Source organism: Phocoena phocoena, chromosome 13, assembly GCF_963924675.1.
Source record: "Phocoena phocoena chromosome 13, mPhoPho1.1, whole genome shotgun sequence".
NCBI lineage: Eukaryota > Metazoa > Chordata > Mammalia > Artiodactyla > Phocoenidae > Phocoena > Phocoena phocoena.
In genome coordinates, this window is record NC_089231.1 from 70,747,685 (window position 1) to 70,771,368 (window position 23,684).

A 23,684-nucleotide genomic window follows, 5' to 3' on the forward strand; every position below is an offset into this window, starting at 1 on the left:
CAGTTTATTGAATGCCAGTTATACTTCAATAAATCTAGCAAAAAAAAAAAAACCTATGAGGAGTAAAGCAATGGTGTTTTACTCCTATTTTATAGGACAAACCAAGACTCAGAGAGGTTAGGTCACTTGCACAGGATCACCCAGCTAGTAAGTGGTGGAGCTGGGACTCAAAGCCAGGAGGTGGTAACTAAGAAGTCCCACTTCTCCATCGCCAGGTCAGTCTGCCCTCAGCTCCCAGTGGGTCATGTTATCTGTCATATCGTCCATAAGGTGAGAGAGAGACAGAGATAGCGAGAACAAGAGAGGGAGAAACACACACACACACACACACACACACACACACACACACACACACACAGAGCATGCATGTCTTTTGGAATTCCTTCCTCCCATCACTCTCCACCCCACCAGCTTCCCTAGACTATCATGGATCTGCTTCCTGTTACTATGCATTAGTTTGCATTTTCTACCATTTTATATAAATGGAATCATGTAGTGTGTAGTCTATTTTTTTTGCTCTGGCTTCTTTCACTCAGTATAATGGTTTTTGAGATTCATCCACATTGTTGACAGAGGTGGGGGCAGGGAAAGGGAGGAAGGGACAGGGAGAGACAGAGAGAGACACCTGAGGAGAACAGGGGAGTCGGTTTCCCTAAACTCACCACTCTCCCACACAGCTCCTGACCCTATATAGCACTGTACAAGGCACCCACCCATCCCACAATTCCCTCCTGTGTGAGGTGCCACCACCCCTCTCCTGTTTGATTAGTAACTGGGGGCTGTACTCCCCAGAGTCTGGACTGACCAGCGTCAAAGCCCGTCCCCCACCCCCGAGCTTCTTCCCAGGGCACCGAGCGTACTGGGGTGCTTGCCCCTGGATGACTGGGCTCCCTTCTGGTCCTGCCTCCTTTCTTTCCACCTCCCCTCCCCCGCTAGCCAGCCTTTCTTTGCTTGGTGCCTCCCAGGCTGGGGAGGCTTCCCTGCTCCTGGGTCCTGACACCCAGGCTCCCCAAGGTGGTTGGAGGGGGTCCTTAAAATGTCAAATGGTGGCCCTGTGCCCCCCTCGTGGCCTCTGGTTGCACTGAGAATAAGATCAAACTCCTTCACTGGCCTCAGAGCCCCATGTGGATGGCTCCTCCCAGCTTCTCAGCCCTGCCTCCTGCATTCCTATCCTCATTCCCAAGCCTGGTCCTCCTTCCTGGAACCCTCTTCTCCCAGATCCCTGTGCAGCCGGCTGCCCCTCACTGCCCAGGTCTCAGCTCAAAGAGCACCTTCTAAGAGGGGCTCCAGACCACCTTTGTTAGATATCACACATACATGCCCCCGACGCTCATGATTACAACCCACTTGTTTTGTAGTGGTCACAGTCTGAAATCACCCCGCTTATTTGTGGCTTTACTCGTTTGTCATCTGCATCCTGTGTTTAGATCAGAGACTTGTATGTACTAAGCACTCAGGAAATACAGGTGCAATGAGGAAGGGGTGTCTGATCTGGCACATTCACCCCAATCTTGGAGAAAAGCTGTGTGACATTGGTCCAAGTACTTAACTTCTCTGAGCCTCAGGTTGCTCATCTATAAAATGGGCATAATAACTTCCCTTCCCCATGGTGTTGGAAGGCATGGGGCTGAGCATAAGGAGTGCTATTAATACATGATAGCCCCCTTTATTAGTAGTAGTATTTCTTCTTTGGTTGTGAGCGGTTGGTAGATGGACCTGGGAAGTTACTACAGGACCCTCTGAGCTCCCAATCCTAGACAAGCATCCACCTTCCATCTGCAAGGATGTTCTGGGGAGAATCGCTCCACACGACAGGATGAGGCAGCTCCCAGAAGAGTCTGCATCTGAAGAGAGTGAGCGAGACGGCCCTGATGAAGAAACCCCGTGAGAGACAAGGGGAGATTTCAGACAATCTCTAATTTGTATTCTCCACTCGACGCAAAAGGACACTGCATCTCTAAAAAGGGAACAATCGGAGATTAGGGAAGATTGCTGTGAGAGAAAACCTTGTTTAAATCTATTACTGAACAAAAATGGTCTGTGGGTTTGGAATGGAAAATTTGTGTTTCTGTTCCCATCTTAGATTAACCCGTGGCAGAGCGCCACTGAGTCCATGAGGGGGGAGCGTGGGGGAGGACAGAGTCTAATGGCTGATATTTAGACACCATTTCTAAAACCCCTGTGCTGAGAACGAACTGCTGTATCCCTCTGAAGTGCCAGACCACTACCCGACATGGCCATCCCCATTTTACAGATGGGGAGACTAAGGCTTACAGGGATGCAGTAGTTTGGGCAAGGTGATACATTCAGGGCAGAGCAGGCTGAGATGTGAACTCATGTCTCTCTCTTTCTAGAGTCTGAGCTCCTGGCATATGCACAGATGTGTGTGTTGCGGGGGGGCACATGCATGTGACTTAATGTCCTTTAGGGCAGGAGGGATCTCAGAGGTCAGCTCACAGGGCCACTTCCTTTCATAGATGGGGAAACTGAGGCTTGACTGAGGGAAGGAATTTTCCTGGGAACTTGCCCAATTGATGCTAGAAGGATTTCAGGAATTCTGATTGAATGAGTGCCTACTAGGTGCCAGGCACCTTGCTAAGGCTTCCCATTGATCTCCTCATCCATGCCATTAGGAGGAAGGTACCATGAGCCCATTTGACAGCTGAGGAAACTGAGGCTCAGAGAGGCTAAGTCATTGCTTAAGGTGACAGAGTAAGGAGGTGGCAGAGCTGGGATTCAACCCCAGGTCTGTCCGAGTGCTTCGTGGAGTGCTGTCTGGGGACCTTCTGGCAGGCAGCCCTCCTCCCCATACATGTGTCCCCCAGGGCACAGGACACCAAGCTGGCTCCGAGGGTCTTCCATCTCCCCCACACCTGCTCAGGTGAGGGCTAAGGGCCAAAGCTGGGCTTGGAATTGACCTTGACCGGCGGCCACTTGCTTAGCCACAGGGGCTGGAGCTTCTGCCCCATGAGAGCAGGGGAGCCTAGAATGGTTTCTGTCTCCACCAAGATGCAGAGATGGGAGGGTATGTGTGTGTGTGTGTGTGTGTGTGTGTGTGTGATGGATGACCTGCTCTGGAGCCATTAGCTTTAAGGCAACACTGAGGGGTGAAGAGAACCAATTTGGGCAACGAATCTACCTCTAGGGCCATTCTTTAGTGGAGTAGAAACTGCACCCGTAGTGCAAACTCACGCTAGACAATGACTGCTGGTCAGACAGAGGGGCTCCTTAAAACAGAAAACCCTGCATAGCTTTCCCAGCGCACTGGAGATAGAACTAACTCCTGTGGAATCTAAAAAAAAAAAAAAAAGACACAAATGAACTTATTTACAAAACAGAAATAGACCCACAGACATAGAAAACAAACATAGTTACCAAAGGGGAAAGGGATAAATTAGGAATTTGGGATTAAAATATACATACTCCGATATATAAAACAGATAATCAACGAGGACCCACTGTATAGCACAGGAAACTATACTCAATATTTTGTAATAACCTATAAGGAGAAGAATCTGAAAAATAATGTGTATATGTATAACTGAATCACTTTGCTGTACACCTGAAACTAACACAACATTGTAAATCAGCTATACTCCAATCAATCAATACTAACTCCTAGCCTGGCCTGGGGGTGACTGGTCCCTCCAGGTTCCTCGAACACCCCAAACTTGTCCCTTTCTTAAGACCTTTGTTTTCACGGCTCCCTTCCCTAGAATATCCTCCCCAGTTCTTTCCGGGGCTCCCTCCCTCTCTTTACTCAGGCCTCTGCTTTAATGTCTCTTTGGAGCCTCTCCTGGCCACTCTGGTCACTGGTCACTCCGATCAGTTTCCATTTCACTTTTACTGAAGGATTTTCTTCAAAGTCCTCATTCCAGTTGCATTTTCTATTCCTCTAGCGGTATGTTTCATGTTTCTTATCTGACTTATTCCATTAGAATAGAAGGGCCACAAAGACCGATATCTTGCCCATCTTCCTCACCCCTGTCATCCCAGCCCTCAGCCCCAGGCCTGGCACAGAACTGGTGTTCGATAGATATCTGTTGAATGAATGCATGACCTACCCAAGCTCCCACAGCACATGAGAGGTGGTATAATCAGGGCCAGGTGCATGGGGGAGAAACCCTTTTCTGTCTCTTCTACCTTTATGATCAAGGAAAACCCTCAAGTGGTTACCTTCCTCCTCACTCAGTTTCCCCAGTCGCAAGCAGGGGCTTGGTGACACTATTCTCATGGGCCACCAGCTCTGATTCTGGAGTCTTTGAAACAGCAGGTTCTTGCCTTAGTCATCCTTGGCGCTGTAGCCTGTGGGCTGAAGTGGAGGACTGCCTGCTCTGGGGATGCCAATGCCAGGGCCACAGCTCACCCTGGCTATGTGGCACACATCTTCACGGCAGCCGAGGGCTTTGTACATGGCTTGTCAGGGACTGCGCCTGGCAGCTTATGGCCAAAAGCGATACTGTGTGCATTAAGAACAAGTGCAGGGCTTCCCTGGTGGTGCAGCGGATAAGAATCTGCCTGCCAATGCAGGGGACACGGCTTTGAGCCCTGGTCCAGGAAGATCCCACATGCTGTGGAGCAACTAAGCCCATGCGCCACAATGACTGAGCCTGCGCTCTAGAGCCCGCGAGCCACAACTACTGAGCCCGTGTGCCACAACCACTGAGCCCGTGCTCCGCAACAAGAGAAGCCACCGCAATGAGAAGCCCGTGCACCGCAATGAAGAGTAGCCCCCGCTTGCCGCAACTAGAGAAAGCCCGCGCGTAGCAACGAAGGCCCAATGCAGCCAAAAATTAGTAAAATAAATAAATTTATAAAAAAAAAAAAGAACAAGTCCAGGGCAGAGGAGGAGGGCTTAATTTAGTGAGGTTTGTTTGGGCTTCTGTCATCTCCTGGAGCATCTGCAGGCCTGACTTGCCTATCCTGGTGGAGCAGTGGGCGTTGATAAGCACCTGCACCTGGCTTTGTACAGCCCCAGTCTGGTGGCGATGAAAGGGCTTCTTACGTTCTCTGTCCTGGCAGCACATTTGAATGACCTGCAGAACCTCGCCATCCCTCATTCCCCATTGCCAGAGAGTCTGTCTCAACTAATCTGGGGTGGGAACCAGACCTTAATGTTTTGTAAGAGCTCCCCAGGTGATGCTGAGGCATGGTTGCAGTTTAGTACCACTGGTTACCTACACTGAGGCAGCTGAGTCAGGATCACCTGGAGGATGCTTGTTAAATCACAGATTACCGCGCATCACCCCAGACCTGCTGAATCAAAATCTCTGCGGGCAGCGGGTGGGGTCCAAGAGTCTACATTTTCTAATAAGCAGGGTGATCGTTATGCACATTCATTGTTTTGATTGCTTTTTTAAAACAGTTTTATTGTGGTGTAAATGACATACAATAAACTACATATTTAAAGGGTACAGTTTGATACGTTTTGATACACCTACATCTGTGAAACCATCACTGCAGTCAAGACAGTGGACCTATACATTTTCCCCAGAGGTTTCTGCATATGCACCTTAACCTTTGAATTTTACTGGCTCAGAAGAAAAACTCAAGCAGGCGAGCACAGTAATTAAGAGGGCAGAGTTTGGCTTCTGAGAGAGTTGGGTTCCTGTTCTGGTGCTGCCATGTACCAGCTGTGGGACTCCAGGGCACTTGCCTCCCCTCTCTGAGGCTCAATTTCTTCATTGTGATGGTCCCCAATTCACAATGTTATTGGGAGCATTGAAGGAGATGTTTGGAGAGCACCTTGCTGAAAGTAAGCCCCCCATCAGCACCGCCATTAATATTAGACCCACCATCACCTCCACTCTCATGGCGGGCTGAGAGGAGGGGGCAGAACTGGGAAGGAGAGAGATACTTGGGAAGGATGAGGGGTGCAAATGGCTGAGTGGTCTTGTCTTCTTCATTGGGTGCCCAGGGCCCGGTACCATGCTGGCGCGTACTTGGCTTTCAATAAAAATGGGTGAAGTGACAAATGGCATGCTGCCCAGCACTTACAAGACATTGGGGCGGGGGGGGGGTGTTGTAAAGCTTTATCTTTCCTCTCTGACTCCGCCCACACCTTCATTCACCTTCTCTCCAGACCACATTCCCCATCTCTGGTTTGGGTCACAAGCCTGCAAGCCTGGCCCTCCATCTACCCAGACTCTTATTTTTTTCAGAACATGGTTACTTCCTCGGGAACACCTACATCTATTTTCTAGCTCATTCGTTTCTCTTCAGAAGTTCATTTGTTTGTGCTTTTGCTCATTTAGTCCATCGTTCAGGCAGGCAAGAATCTGCATGTAATCACGTCTGCACCTCTGTGGGAGCGTGCCTGTGTTATCCTAGCGCTTAGCCCCACGGTGGGAGCACCAATACGAGCTTGTTAACCAAGTGAGCAGAGAGGAAGCCAGCTCCCCGCCCCCCGTGCTGTACCCAGGAATGACTTTACCAGTGCATCTGATTCTTCCCTGTTCTCCGCTCCCAGTAAGTCTGGGGTCTCTGCCCCTCCCCTGGTCACTGGTACTTCAACTTCACCACGTGTTTGTTTGAATCTTTTCTCACCAACCGAGCTGTCAAATCCTGGAGGGCAGAAGCCACCCTGCAGACCTTGGCCTCTGAGTGCCTATCACAGAGTCTTGTATATAGTCAGCACTCAGAGTGGCAGGTGGAGGTGACAGAGGCAATCACTCATAATCATAATACCATCAACTCCCATTTATTGAGCTTCTGGTACTGTCTACACATCACCTCATTAGACCCACAGATGAGGATGATGTTATTTCCCTGGTTTTCCACCTGAGGAAACTGGGGCTCAGAGAGGTTAAGTGGCCATACAGCCATCAACAATGGAGCAGCAATCAGAGCCTGGATCTATTGGATTCCAAGGATAGCACTCTCTCCATCCACTCATTCAGTATACATTGCAGAGTGTATGTGCCAGGCTCCATGCTAGGGATGTGTGCAGAGCAAAAATATTCACAGTTCATGTCTTTATGGAGCTTGTATCAGTTAGAATCTTATGGAATAAGGTGCAAGTCCTATGGAATTAACTCAGCTACTGCTAGTCGCACGAAGCCACAGCCCATGGCAATAAGAGGTCAGTGGTAAGTGGACCAGGGCTGATCCAGCCACCTCACAGTGGCAACAAGGAACCCCAGCTCCTTCTCTTTCTGCTCTCCCGTCTTTGTGTAACTCCACCCTTCATGGCTGAAAGATGACTGCTGCAGCAGTCCTCACTGGGTTTGTACTCTAGCCAGGGACAACAGGAAGAGGCAAAAGGGCAAAGGGCATCCAAGTTGAATCTGTCCTCTTTGGAGAATCTTTTCTGGAAGTCTCAACAGCACCTTCTGCTTGCATCTCATTGGCCAGACAGTGTCACATGGCCATTTCTACCTGCAAGGAATTCTGGGAATTCAACCATAGCAGAGAACGGCTAGAGAGGACAGGAGTGGGCTCGGTGTTGGGTAAATCCGTCGATAGTTTCAGCCACAGAGTTCAGGCTGATTTTAACAGAATAATCACAGAAAATATGGTGCAATTACTAGCTGAGATAAGGGCTCTGAAAGAATGAAATATGATGCTGAGTATATTTAAGCTTCTGATTTCAAAGGCAAAGGGCACACAGTTGCTTTGCAGAATTGATGCTTGAGCTGGAATTTGAAGGATGACTGGGTAAACTTGGTGAAGGTAGGAGGGAAGTATGTTCCAGGCTGACGGAACAGCTTTTGCAGCAGTGAGAGGTGGGCAGGGACCCAGACCCTACTGGGAACAGTAGATTATATTCATAATTTTAGTCTTTATTCTGAAAGCAATGGGGAGCCACAGAAGGGTTTTAAAACAGGCAGGTGGCGTTGGCAGATCTGTGTTTTGCAAAGATGGCTGTGGCAGCAGTGTGGAGAATGGATTGAAAGTTGGAAACCAGAAGACCAGCAAGGGGACTGTTGCCATTGGCTGTGTGAGAGCTGATGGTGGCTACAACTCAGAGGATGGCAGCAGGGATGGAGAAAAAGTGAGCAGCTTGGAGAAATATTTAGGAGGCAAAAAGGACAGGACTTGGAAATGGATTGGATAAGGGGAATGAGGGAGAGCAAGGAGTAATAGATGACTTCCAAGTTTTTGTCTCGCTCAAGCGCACATATGGCAGCACCATTCACTAAGCCAGCAAACACTAGAGAGAGAGGACCGGGTCTGTGGCATGGAGGGGGGTGGGGGGGAACAGTGGCTTGAGGAGTGTGGGCCGAGTGAAGGGTTGGTACTGCGTTAGAATTAGAAGCCATCCTTTCTTTGCAAATCTTTCACCTTTCAGGCAGCCACACTTAGCCCCATTTGTTCCTAAAGGCAGCTGCTTCAGGGTTCTTGTTGAGTCCCATTTACTTACTTTCTGTCCAGATTGCAAATTGCCACTTAGGATGGCAACAATTTTCCTCAAGGGCATCCCTAATCCCTCTTTCTCCTGATGCATTACCCCAACATGGCTAAAAGCATCACTTTGTTGGTTCTCTTCCTTCCTGGAGTCACTTAATACCTTAGCCATGGATGCTGGACCAGGGTCACTGTCTATTTCTCCTTTTATGTGTTCAGCTTGTCCTTGAAAAGACCCCTCACCCTCCTTCTCAAAATCAGCCAACCCTGGAGTCTAATGGCTTCTGACAGGCTGAGTGATCCCACTGTTCGAAACCAGTAATGTAGGAGCACGCACTGGCTTGGCAGTGTTTGTGATTCTTATTGTTATGTGGATGGCATTGATTAGGGGAAGCAAGCTAATCTCTCTGACTGAGTCAGCTTCCTGACCAGTGACAGGCTCGTCCTGTGTTTGGCGTGAAAAGCTATCTATCCCACAAAGTTACTGCTAGCCATGCAAAGTTCCTGCTAACGAGAAAACTGAAATTGCTTGAGTCTGGGATAAATGGGAGCACCCTCTGGTGCCCTGAATTGTAGGATGGCCGGGACAAATCTTTTCAAGCAGCTTTAGAGTCATTCCACCACAAACTCTTGATTTGTCCCCTTTGTTTAGAGTAGCGTATTTGTTTTAGTAAGTTCTTTTCAGATCTCAAAGTGAAACGTGTTCATTGTAGAACTTTTGCAGTAATAGCTAATGGCATATCTAAAACAGTTTATTAAAAAAATTTATTTATTAATTTATTTATTTATTGGCTGCGTTGGGTCTTCGTTGCTGAGCGTGGGCTTTCTCTAGTTGTGAGCAGGGGCTACTCTATGGTGTGGTGCGCGGGCTTCTCACTGTGGTGGCTTCTCTTGTTTCAGAGCATGGGCTCTAGGTGCACATGCTTCAGTAGTTGTGGCACGTGGGCTCAGTAGTTGTGGTGCATGGGCTTAGTTACTCCACAGCATGTGGGAGCTTCCTGGACCAGGGCTTGAACCTGTGTCCCCTGCATTGGCAGGTGGATTCTTAACTACTGTGCCACCAGGGAAGTCCCCAGAACAGATTTCTTAGAGCCTAGCTGATTTTCAGATGACTGCAGACCCACCTGAGTTGGGGGGGGGGGGTGATTTGTTATGCAGCATTATCAAGGCAATAGCTGACTGATACACGTATTGACATCCATCTAGCTACTTAATCCCTAATCTAGGGGAGGCAAACATACCTTGCATCTGTGTGCTTTCTCCATCACCACTGCCACCACCTTAATCCTATGTCAAACATCTCTAAACTCTTATCCAGATGATAGTGATAACTTCCTACTTCTCCCACTTTACCCTTCTTCAGTCTATTCTCCAGCCAGTGGCCAAAGTGAGTTTTAAACAATCATATTAAATCACCCGCTGCTCTAAACCCAACAGAGACTTCCCACTGCACTTAGAAAAAAACTCAATCTCTTTGCCATGGCTTTGAAGGCACGAGGTGATCTGTCCCTGCCTGCCTCTCCAATACTGCCTGTTTCTCTTTCTCTGTCACCCCTAGTTACAGAGAACAGAGATGGGGCAGGGCCCGCCATCCCGACTCCCAGTCCAGTTCTCCTTCTGCTCCAAAGAGTAACTACTCATCAGGGTAACAAGTGTCCTCAAACCTCCCTAACTCCTCCTTGGTTGCAGAATTGCCAATTTAGAAACATCCAAGACAGTGAGGATAAGTCGACTTCTTCCTCATTTCCCTCCCACCTCAGTTTCTGCCTCCAAAAGCTCTCTCACAATTTACAGCCTCCTTAGATTGTCAGCAGTAGCCTGTGTTGTTAGGGATTTTCCAGTTGGATTCAGGATGCTGCATTAAGTCAGCTTTTTTTTTTTCTTTTTCCTTGAGATGTTTTTCTCAATGATGATAACCCACTGGGTTTGCCACTGATCCCTCAGTGCTTAATCACAAGGCCACTTTAACAGTAATTAATTCTGACATTGAATATATTTTCATTAAAAGCAGAAATGACAGGTCAGATTTAATGAGCTATGAATTTTCAGACCCAGACAGTACCAGCTTTGCTTTACAAATGCCGACTATGCCCCAGACTCTCAATTTCCCACCTTCTCTCTATCCTGGGGACTTAATTATGGCAACAATGAGGACAACGATAATAATTATTACTGTCAACATTGATTATTTTCCATGTACCAAACACTATACTAAGCACTTTACCTGAATTATCTGAATTAAATCTCACAATAATCTTTTCATGTGGATTCTATTATTAGCCCCAGAGAAATGAAGGGATTTTCCCAAGGTCACGTAGCTAAGAATCATCAGGGCCACAATTCGGGCTGAGCATAAAATCTGCATTCTCCGTCCTAAGCAACACTTCCTCCCACTGAAGGAGAGGCTGAGAAGCAGATATTCTGTGTCACAAATTATGCTTGAAATTCAACTTGAGAAACTCAAGTTACTCTACAATGCAATTAAAAATACAGAGTGAAGTCAGTCAGAAAGAGAAAGACAAATACCGCATGCTAACACATAAATATGGAATCTAAGAAAAAAAAATGTCATGAAGAACCTAGGGGTAAGACAGGAATAAAGACACAGACCTACTAGAGCATGGACTTGAGGATATGGGGAGGGGGAAGGGTAAGCTGGGACAAAGTGAGAGAGTGGCATGGACATATATACACTACCAAACGTAAAATAGATAGCTAGTGGGAAGCAGCCGCATAGCACAGGGAGATCAGCTCTGTGCTTTGTGACCACGTAGGGGGGCGGATAGGGAGGGTGGGATGGAGGGAGATGCAAGAGGGAAGAGATATGGGAACATATGTATAACTGGTTCACTTTGTTATAAAGCAGAAACTAACACACCATTGTAAAGCAATTATACTCCAATAAAGATGTAAAAAAATATATATACATATTATGAAAAAAATAGATTGTGTTTGATACAAAGGAATTACTGTGGCTTATGTTGCAACATCTCGCTTTGTGAGAATTTCATCTATAAGGCAAAAGACAGTACTTGAAATATCATTACCTTTGGATTTAGACAGACCTGGGGTTGACATCTAACTTCTTAGCAGTTGCATAATCTCTGCCAGGAGACTTCATTCACATATAACCTTTTTTCCACACACCTCATCTCACACCACCCTAACAGACTCATTTTGTGGATAGAAGATGAAACATCCAAGGGAAGAGTTGAAAGCCTATCACGTCTGGGGTGAGCCGCCAGGACCAGAGGTTGTACTGCCTCCTAATGGTAGAGACAACTACAAATGACATCACAACCAAAGGAAGAGCTTCACATCTTACAGACCAGGGTTTCTCAGCCTTGGCACTACTGGCATTTTGGACTGGCAGTTCTTGGTTTGGGAGACAATCCTAGGCACCACAGGAAGTTTAGCGGCATCCCTGGCCTCTACCCACTAGATGCCAGTGGTCGCTGCCCAGTTGTGACAACCAAAAATGTCTCTAGACATTGCTGCATGTTTCCTGGGGGGCAAAATTGCCCCCAGCTGAGAACCACTGCTACGAATAAAATTATAATGGCAACAGCATGTCATGTGCTAGTGTTATTAGGGATTCCTACTGGATTTCAATATGTAGTATATTCTGTTTCCATGAATGAAAAAATATTTTTTTCCTATTAAGCCATTTTAAAATCATTTTCACCACATGCATGATGAGAAGGTTCCCCTCAATTTCCCCTGTAATATTGGAAGTGTTCTTATACACCAGCAGGTTTTGTTTCTCAGCAAATATGATGGTTTCTCTCTCCAGTTCACAGCTTCCTTCTCTAGAATGACAGGCATAATACCTAGCCCTAAGGACTGCTGGAAAGTCCTATGTCAAGTGCCTGGTATACAGTGAAGGTTCAATAAATGCTAATTTCCTTCTTCCCCTTGAGCTAGCAAGGACTCCTTCCAGAGGAAGAGGTAAGTGGTGCAATGGAGGAAAGCTAGTGGGGCAGTGAAACTGGAGCCCTTGGTCTGTGTCCTGGCCCTGTCACAGTCTTGCTGTGTGACCTTGCATAGGTCGCTTACCCTCTCTGGGCCTCACTTTCCCCAATCTGTAAAGTGAAGACGTTAGACTAGAAACTCTCAAAGGGCCCCAAGCTCTGAACTGTAGGTTTCTACAAAGCTGTGCATGGCAGTAGTTCCCTAAGTAAGCATGCACTAGAATCACTTAAGCAACTGATTAAAATGCAGGTTCCCAGGCCCAGAGCTTAAGTGTTTCTGATTTAGGGAGTTCTGATGGAAGGGGTTCTGGGCCCACGCTCTGGGAAATCCTATCATCACTTACTGATAACCCAAGAGCATCAGAGGCTCCACAAGCTTGTTGAGAACATGCACTGATTTTTCATTCTTTTCTGCAATACACTCGTTTCTGAAAAGTTGGCCTGGATAAAATTCTTGGCAAATCGAATCTCACCTAACATAGATCTTTAGAAACGAAACTTCCTGGACTTGGGTCCAAGCAGACATCAACCAACGAGCATTGTGGATTCTTAGCCCTATGCTAGGGGGGTGTGTGTGTGTGTGTCCTGCGGAGGAGAGAGGGTAGTTGTCTTTTAAAACCTCACAATGTTGTTGGGTTGAAGAGATGTTCACAGATCACAACAATAATACCGGTGGCCATTAACCTGAGCGAGGGCTCGCTATGCCCTGAGCCTCTCAGGAAGCTCGCTGCACACTTTCTCATGGGCAGTCTTCCTGACACCTCTACGGGGCAGTGACAGTGTCTCTATTTCACATACAGGACAGCGGAGGCTTCAGGAGTCGGAATAACTTTCTGTCATTTTGTTAGGAAGTGGCAGATCCAGAATTCTTCCTACAGCCCCATGATTAACCACTGCCCAAAGCTAACAAGCACTATGGCTGGTTTCAATCAGGGAAAGTGACACTGGGTAACCAAGATGCTCGCTGGCAGTTAGACAATGGGAACACACCGTGTTAGAAAAAAGACCAGTCTCTGTGGGCTGGAACAGACAGCAGAGGGAAGATTTAATGGGGCCTTGAAGGCTGTGGGGAGAATCAGATGGGCAAGGGCAGGGGGTCAGCTGTGGGAGTGACAGAAGGAATTTGAGTTGCATTTCATTCTTTATTTGTTCAACACTCACAGACTCTTCCAAAGGAAGCTCACCTATTCCTCACTCTCTCCATTCCTACTCCTTTCATTTTCCCCTTCTATTTCTTTTTTTAAAATTATTTATTTATTTATTTGGCTGTGCCAGGTCTTAGTTGTGGCATGCAGGATCTTTTAGCTGCAGCATGTGGGAACTAGTTCCCAGACGAGGGATCAAACCCGGGCCCCATGCACTGGGAGTGTGGAGTCTTAACCGCTGGACCACCAGGGAAGTCCCTCCCTTCTTTTCTCTCTTTCTGCTATCATCCAGCTAGCCAGGCAGCCTCCCTTCCTTCCTTCCACCCATAGATCTATCTATCTATCCATCCACCTATCTACCCATCCATCCATCCATCCATCCATCCACCCACCCACCCACCCACCCACGTTTCCTTCCATCCGTCTATCCTTCCACCTGTCTATACATCCATCCATCTATCCATCCACGCTGCCTCCCTTCCTTCCTTCCTTCCATCCATTTATCTATTCATCCACCTATCCATCCACCCTCTATCCATCCATCCATCCATCCTCTATCCATCCATGTATCCACCCATCCATCCTGCCTTCCTTCTATCTATCCGTCCATCCAGTCATCAAATATCAGTCTAATATTTATTGTGTGATATAAGCCAGAAATTCCTCTTCTTTTCCTTCTTCCCTTCCCTCTCTTCCTTTCTTCCTCCTTCATCCCTTCTTCTATTTCAACATGTATTCCCTGAGCATTTACTGGGTGCCAGACTTCATGCTAAGCCCTGGGGATACAATGGTCCCTGCCCTGGAAGACCTCACAATCTGATGGGGGAGAGAGAGGCGGGGGATTATGGGACTACATGCCAATTCCCATCACAGATTCTGCACACGCTACATAGGGTGACATCCCAGGGATGAATTTCAGGTTGAGGAAGAAGCCTGCATAGTGTCTGTCCTGTGATCTCACCTGGCAATAAGATCTGGTTCCCCCCAAGACAGCTGGTAGAGTGGAAAGAGCTGGGAGGACACACCCTAATGCTGGGGGTTTCCTCATCTGTTCAGTGGAGACACAACAGCTGCTCTGTCTGCCTCAAAGAGATGTGGAGGGGATTGAAGAGCACAGGGTCAGTGAAGGTTCGTTATTATTACTATCTCTGACTTAAGATTCTATGCAAATGTCAGTTCCACTGGTGGTGGTTTGCCAGTCTTGTTCAGCACTGCGGCCCTAGTACCTAGAAGAGTGCCTGGTACATAGCAGGTGCTCAGTAAATACTTGTTGAATGAACGAATGAGTGTATGATGATTCCCATCTGGCAGATATGGCATCTGTGGCCAGAAAGATGGAGGCACGCGTCCACAGTCCCACAGCAAGTAGGTGGTAGACCCAGGGTTCTCACTAGAGCCATTAGATGCCAGCATTCATGCGCTTTCCACTTGCTGTGAGGCTTAATTCTACCACCAAAACTCAATGGTATCACTCGCCCAGCCTCCTCGGCACCTACATGGTGCCTTGGTGGACGGACATTGTTCTAATCATTGTCATTGCTGTCACTGGGCATTGCATGTCCCTCTTCATTGCCAAGGACAAATTTGCCCTGTTCCCACAGCCAGAAGCTTTAATGAGTACCCCTTGGGCTTCTGCCTAATTCTTTTTATTGGTTTTTCTCATGGCATGGGATTAAGAAAAAATGCTTTTAGAAAGTGGCGGATTTCCCGGCTTATGTAGGTTCCCTGGGCTCAGAAGACAGATTCACAAGAGAAAGGTTGTTGACATCAGAGACGAGAGTTCATATGGAAAACAAAGCAGCAAGTCATTTGCTCAATGACAAGTTCTAATTGTTTAATTCTTTCAAATTGGCCTTATATAGAACAGATTCTGTAAAAAAGGCACACAGGACTCTATCTTGTTTATGTTTCCACTGTGATGATGCTATCCACATCCTACCTGCTTTCCCACTGACGTTTGCCAGGAGTGAGGAAAACTTACATTTTTTTCCCCAACGTCTTCTATGAAGAGAAACTGGAAACGTTCACAAGATTTGCTTCATTTAAACATTAAAACCACCCTGTGAACCTAAGTGTTCATTGACAGATGAATGGATGAAGAAGATGTGGCACATATATACAACAGAATATTACTCAGCCATAAAAAGGAACGAAATTGAACTATTTGTAGTGAGGTGGATGGACCTAGAGTCTGTCAATACAGAGTGAAGTAAGTCAGAAAGAGGAAAACAAATACTGTATGCTAACACATATATATGGAATCTAAAAAAAAAAAAAAAAGGTTCTGAAGAGCCTAGGGGCAGGACAGGAATAAACACACAGATGTAGAGAATGGACTTGGGGACACGGGGAGGGGGAAGGGTAAGCTGGGACGAAGTGGGAAAGTAGCATTGACATATATACACTACCAAACGTAAAATAGATAGCTAGTGGGAAGCAGCCACATAGCACAGGGAGATCAGCTCGGTGCTTTGTGACCACCTAGAGGGGTGGGATAGGGAGGGTGGGAGGGAGACGCAAGACGGAGGAGATATGGGGACATATGTATAACTGATTCACTTTGTTATAAAGCAGAAACCAACACACCATTGTAAAGCAATTATACACCAATAAAGATGTTTTTAAAAAAATGGTTCTGAAGAGCCTAGGGGCAGGACAGCAATAAAGACGCAGACACAGAGAATGGACTTGAGGACACGGGGAGGGGGAAGGGTAAACTGGGACGAAGTGAGAGAGTGGCATGGCCATATATACACTACCAAATGTAAAATACATAGCTAGTGGGAAGCAGCTGCATCACACAGGGAGATCAGCCCCGTGCTGTGTGACCACCTAGAGGGGTGGGATAGAGAGGGTGGGATAGGGAGGGTGGGAGGGAGATGCAAGAGAGAGGAGATATGGGGATATATGTATACATATAGCTGATTTACTTTGTTATACAGCAGAAATTAACACATCATTGTAAAGCAATTAGACTCCAATAAAGATGTTTTAAAAAATGGTTAAAATGGCAACTTTTATGTTATGTATATTTTATCAGAATTTTAAAAATAAATTAAAAAAAAAAGAGTTTAAACAAAACAGCACAAAACAAAAAAACCCACCCTGCGAGAAAGGTGATGGGATCCCTACTCTGTCAGCTTAGAAAAGTTATGTGCTTGTTGGTGCCAGAACCAGGACTTGAATCCAGGACTTTTCCAATATTATAGCATGCTGCCTCCATCAAAACATGTGAGAATTCTGGCTGCGGCCAGGGAGTCATCTTTGGCAAAGAAACAGAACAAAGCCCACTGCTCTTCGCAGGGCCTGGATACTTACTTCACCTCTTTGAGCCTCGGTTGCTGCATCTGTGAAATGGGGATATTACTAGTACTTCAGAGGGCTTTGGTTGGAGTTGAAAAGGGACAATGAAATGGTATTTATAAAGCACTTAGCACTGCCTGAAACATACATGCCCTCAACAAAGGGGAGACCTCAGTTTCCTCTCCTACTTGATGGTTATTTGCACCCGTGCATCTGTTTCCCTACTCAACTGCCTGTTTATAAAAGGCAGGGAGCATGTCTAATTTACCTCTGTGCCCCAGCATCCAGGAGACTGACTGATCTCCAGGAACTGTTTGTAGAAGGAGCAGTGAAATGAACGTCTGTGTTCATTTCTTGTCAGCACCTGCCTCAGAATGCCTCCCACGTTCAGGATTCAATTCACCTCTTAGAGAAACAGCCAGGCTCCTCGCCTTCTATGGCAACAGGTGACAAAGGGATTTTAGAAGCTGTTCTATGGCAAGTCTAAGTGGAAATCCCTTGGGGAGGAGATTTCCCATAGAAGCACGTTTGCCAGGCCCACTCAGGGCCCCAGGAGCCCATCTCGGACCAGCCCTTGGAGGCTTGTCATCTGTTTTACAGATTAAGAGAGTGAGGGCCAGAAGGCGGAAAGGACGGGCTCATGGCTGCACAAATAGGAACTGGTTGGGTGGGAACTTAACTAATTACACAATTAAATAATCCCATCATTAATGTGGAATCACAAAAGGATGGATACCCCAGCGTAAGAGAGAGAGCTCTCTGTGGAAGTGACAGGTTGAGATCTGAAGGAGACGTTAACGAGGCCAAAAGGCAGGGAGGAGCATATGAAGGGAATGTTTAGGAAGAGAGAACAGCAGGTGCAAAGGCCCTGCGGTGGAAGGAGTCAGCATGGTCAAAGCAAACAGAGTGAAGGGAGGATGTTAGCAATGCAGTTGGAGACAGAAACAGGGGTTGGATCATGCATGTTTTGAAGTCCTGAGGAGGAGTTTGGGTTTGGTTTCAAGGAGGGTTGTGAGCAGAAGGCTGACACAATCAGGTTGGGGGTTTTAAAATATCCCTGTGGTGCTTGGGGGAGGGGAGTCTGGGGAGTTTTTGAGTCCCAGCCCTGCTGACTAGTGGTGTGACCCTGGGTGACTGCAGGTCATCACACCGGTTCTTGAGGTTGCTGAGTAGAGTAAATGAGATAGTAATTAACAAGTTACTATAGTCATCACTAGTCAAAAGAGCTAAGAGTCAGGAGTCCTGGGTTCAAATCCTGATTCTGCTCATGTACCCCTCTGGGCAGGCAGAAGAGCCCATTGATTAAGAGCTCTGGCTTTGACACCAGAAACCTGGGATCCAGGCCAAACCCTGCCACTGACCTCCTAGTTGCATGGCCTTCAGCAAGTGACCTTTCCTCTCCAAGCCTCAGTTTTCCCATTTGCAAACTGGGTACAATAATGGGAACTACTTCGTGGGGTAGTTGTATGAATTTAATGAAAATTAGCAGCTTAATGTCTGATAAGTTATGGCCACTATTATTATTATTGCTATTGTGGTCCAGTTCTATTTGCATTAAGGGCAATGCCTCTACCTCCTAGATCACTTTTTAGAACAATAAATGCAACATCCAGAACCTTGGGGATGGGTCAGCTGTACCATCAGGTGTTGAGTGATTTCTTGGGAAAAATTCTAAGACAAGGGAAAGACTGATGATAGCCAAAAGAACTGGATTCCTTTCCCAGCCCCTCCACCAATTGATCGTGTGGCCTTGGCAAGGCCCTGGCTTTCCCTGGTTCTCTGTTTCTTCCTCTCTGGGCACTGCTCCCAAAAGGAACTGTCCCTTTAACTAGCTGGCTGATCAGAATGCTCTAGGTTGGGGGCAGGGAGACAGGAGGATGGGAATCACTCAAATCCACTTTCTGTGGCTTCACCAAGTGCTCCTGTCACTTGATAAGGAGAAGCTGGGACCTCAGCTTTGCTGGTGTCAGAGAGAAGTCGGGATGGTTTAGCACCTTGCAAAGCTCGCTCATGGTATCTGGCTCTGCAGATAAGGCCCAGCTAATCAGACAAGTTGCCCTCCATCTTTCCTCAGATCCTTGCTCGCCGCCAGCAGCTGAATGAATGGCCCTTCTTTAGAGGTGAACATATTTGAAATGATCCCTGACAAGGCACTGGAAATGAAAACTTGATCCTAAGCCCAATACAGGCTGCAGGGGCCTAAACTTCAGGCTGTGAAATGAAGGCCTAAGGAATTCCTTTTATCCATTCACTTACTTCTTTTTTTTTTTAAACATCTTTATTGGAGTATAATTGCTTTACAATGGTGTGCTAGTTTCTGCTTTATAACAAAGTGAATCAGTTATACATATACATATGTTCCCATATCTCTTCCCTCTTGCGTCTCCTTCCCTCCCACCCTCCCTATCCCACCCCTCTAGGTGTTCACAAAGCACCAAGCTGATCTTCCTGTGCTATGCGGCTATTTCCCACTAGCTATCTGTTTTACGTTTGGTAGTGTATATATGTCCATGCCACTCTCTCACTTTGTCACAACTTACCCTTCCCCCTCCCCATATCCTCAAGTCCATTCTCTAGTAGGTCTGTGTCTTTATTCCTGTCTTACCCCTAGGTTCTTCATGACTTTTTTTTTTTTTTAGATTCCATATATATATGTGTTAGCATACGGTATTTGTCTTTCTCTTTCTGACTTACTTCACTCTGTATGACAGACTCTAGGTCCATCCACCTCACTACAAATAACTCAATTTTGTTTCTTTTTATGGCTGAGTAATATTCCATTGTACAGATGTGCCACATCTTCTTTATCCGTTCATCTGTTGATGGACACTTAGGTTGCTTCCATGTCCTGGCTATTGTAAATAGAGCTGCAATGAACATTGTGGTACATGAATCTTTTTGAGTTATGGTTTTCTCGGGGTATATGCCCAGTAGTGGGATTGCTGGGTCGTATGGCAGTTCTATTTTTAGTTTTTTAAGGAACCTCCATACTGTTCTCCATAGTGGCTGTATCAATTTACATTCCCACCAACAGTGCAAGAGGGTTCCCTTTTCTCCACACCCTCTCCAGCATTTATTGTTTCTAGATTTTTTGATGATGGCCATTCTGACCGGTGTGAGATGATATCTCATTGTAGTTTTGATTTGCATTTCTCTAATGATTAATGATGTTGAGCATTCTTTCATGTGTTTGTTGGCAGTCTGTATGTCTTCTTTGGAGAAATGTCTATTTAGGTCTTCTGCCCATTTTTGGATTGGGTTGTTTGTTTTTTTGTTATTGAGCTGCATGAGCTGCTTGTAAATTTTGGAGATTAATCCTTTGTCAGTTGCTTCATTTGCAAATATTTTCTCCCATTCTGAGGGTTGTCTTTTGGTCTTGTTTATGGTTTCCTTTGCTGTGCAAAAGCTTTGAAGTTTCATTAGGTCCCATTTGTTTATTTTTGTTATTTCCATTTCTCTAGGAGGTAGGTCAAAAAGGATCTTGCTGTGATTTATGTCATAGAGTGTTCTGCCTATGTTTTCCTCTAAGAGTTTGATAGTGTCTGGCCTTACATTTAGGTCTTTAATCCACTTTGAGTTTATTTTTGTGTATGGTGTTAGGGAGTGTTCTAATTTCATACTTTTACATGTACCTGTCCAGTTTTCCCAGCACCACTTATTGAAGAGGCTGTCTTTTCTCCACTGCATATTCCTGCCTCCTTTATCAAAGATAAGGTGACCATATGTGTGGGGGTTTATCTCTAAGCTTTCTATCCTGTTCCATTGATCTATATTTCTGTTTTTGTGCTAGTACCATACTGTCTTGATTACTGTAGCTTTGTAGTAGAGTCTGAAGTCAGGGAGCCTAATTCCTCCAGCTCCATTTTTCGTTCTCAAGATTGCCTTGTCTATTCGGGGTCTTTTGTGTTTCCATACAAATTGTGAAATTTTTTGTTCTAGTTCTGTGAAAAATGCCAGTGGTAGTTTGATAGGGATTGCATTGAATCTGTAGATTGCTTTGGGTAGTAGAGTCATCTTCACAATGCTGATTCTTCCAATCCAAGAACATGGTATATCTCTCCATCTATTTGTATCTCTTTAATTTCTTTCATCAGTGTCTTATAATTTTCTGCATACAGGTCTTTTGTCTCCTCAGGTAGGTTTATTCCTAGATATTTTATTCTTTTTGTTGCAATGGTAAATGGGAGTGTTTTCTTAATTTCTATTTCAGATTTTTCATCATTAGTGTATAAGAATGCCAGAGATTTCTGTGCATTCATTTTGTATCCTGCTACTTTACCAAATTCATTTATTAGCTCTAGTAGCTTTCTGGTAGCATCTTTAGGATCACTTACTTCTTTATGGGGTTGCTCCCTACCTCTCACAGCTTTGCTCTCCAATTCCCTTTTGAATGGAGTCTCTCCTTCTCTTCCTTTCTCTTATCTCTTCCTGTGTCTCCATTAGGGGCCAATTTTCTTTTGAGAACAAGAGGAATTGCCTTTGCCGTGTTGGTTCGCCAATCCAAGATGGCAGGAGTAGTCCATCAAGAAAGTAGTCCATCAAGAAAGGTCTCCAGGCAAAGGAAAAGAAAATCAGGGCCTTACCTGGATATGCAAAACTGTATCTAAGGCCAAAATTGAACCATACAATGATCTCATTTAACATTCTAATTTTTTAAATTAAAAAAAATTACAATAGGTATTTACATATATATAATTCAGTTCTAACCAAATACCACCCATGTAAAAACTGATAGAAGTTCGGTTCTGGGAAATGTTTCTCTTGAACCATTTTGCTCTCCTCCTTTGAGGAAACCACTTCTTTAGTTCAATAAACACATACTGAGGGCCTGCCTAATTTATACCTAGTCATCCACTTTCAGCACTTATATACCAGGCACTCTAAATGCGTCATCTCATTTATCACCCATGCAACCCCATGAAGTAGGTGTTACTGTATTTCACCGATTCTCAGGTCCACATTGACTGACAATTTAACATCTGAGATGAGACACATCTCTGAAATCTGGACACACAGCATGTCTTTGTCCCATTGGCTACATTTTTAAATTCCTTAGTGACCCATAAAATATTAGGTATCTTATAACCAATGCCCTCTTAGAGTTGATGAAATATTTTACAGTGGAGGAAACTGAGGCTCAGACAGTGAAGTCACATAGCCAGCATGTGACAGAGCCAGGATTCAAGCTCACATCCTCTTCCTGCACAGCCCCAGGCCCTCAGTCACCCCAACTCTGTGTCCACCCCTGGGGCCCTGAGGTCAACAGATCTTGCCTAAATTGTTAGAGCTAGTCCTGTCTGGATGGTTAGATTTGTGGAAATCTAGCAAAATAACCATGTAGGTCACCTACTTTAAACCCTTCCTCTTCCAAATGACCGGCCAAAGGGCTAGCAGCAAAATATTGAGAGAAAAGTGGGACCAGGATCCAGACACATGACCTCCAGGCATATGATTTTGTTCATCAATGTTAAGAGTTCAATTTCCAACCGGCCCCTGTCTGTCCCCCAAACCACGATTCTATGTTCTACTTTTATCTCTCCTTTCTCTCTTTCTAAGTGTAAGATGCCCACTCTTCTTTCCCTCCCTTCCAAATCTGAGCCAACTGGCTCCAAATTCCTTTTGTTGAGGTTTGTTAAAAACAAGGTGCTACTGTCTGTTCACACCTTTCCTCTGGGCAAGCTGCTTCCTCCCTGAAATTCCCTCTGAGCTCCAGCCAGCAAATTCTCATACGTCATCCTCCAAATGATATTCTTGCTTTGTATAGTTCCAGGTTTTAGCTCCCTCTTCTTTTTCATCACAGAATCTATAACCTTGAATCCTGGGTCCTGCAGCATATCTGGGCAAACAGGTCTCGATGTGAATAGCTAAGAATAGCTAACATTTATTGCCTCTTTCCATGTGCCAGGCCCTATCTTAAGTACTTCATGTACATCAGCACATTTCATCCTCAGAATGGCTCTGTGCGTCAGGCTCTATCACTGTTTCCATTTTTCAGATGGCCTCAGAGAGGTGAAGGGACCTGCCCAAGGACACACAGCTAGGTTTCAAATAAAGTTTACTCCAAAGCCTCTTTCTTAACCACCAGACTTTACAACTTCCCCCTCCTTCAATGCTTTAGGAGGTCACTGACCCCCAAAAGTCATCCATTTCTCTTGTAGTTTCTTTTTTGGTCCTCACAATATTGCTGTGGGTACAACTAAATTCCAAGCAAAGTGTGGGCAGAAAATGGCATCGTGTAGCCCCTGCATTGCCTCTTGGCCTTGCACAACATTGGACACGTCACATGGGCCCAATCCATGCTACTGCCTGAGTTATTCAATTCCCCCCAATTTAGGAACTTTGACTGAGTCCAGCTGTGTGCTGGGTGCTAGAGAGAGAAAGGAAAGTGGAAGCTCTGCTCTCATGGAAGAAAACAAAGAAAAAGTAAATAGGAGTTCTTAACCTGGGCTGCAGGGATAGGCTTTGGGGGGATGTGGTCTGTGAACCAACTAAATTATATGCCCAGTGGTGTAGGATGTGTGCATTTTGGGGTGATAGTGTCCATCCCTTTCAGTTGGTTATGGTCCTCTAAACAGATACCAATCACATGTGTTATGACAGTTCCCATGAAGTTCAAGATAAAGTGGAATGCATCATTGTTTCCACCCTGCAGACGGGAAAGCTGATGCCCAGCAGGGTAAAGAGACATGTCCAGGGCCATCCAGCCTGTGCCGACCGCCAGGAACTGAATCCATTTCCTTACTTCCTCGTATTAGGTTTCTGCTGTTCTCTTTTGGAATTGCAATCAGCCAGGGATAAGTGAAAGACAATCTCCCCATGATGAAACAGCTATTTTGCTTTAAAAACAAACTGGGGGTCAAGGAGAGGGTTATGTGGACAAATTAAGCCTCATCGCAGTCACACAATTCATTGCAAGTAA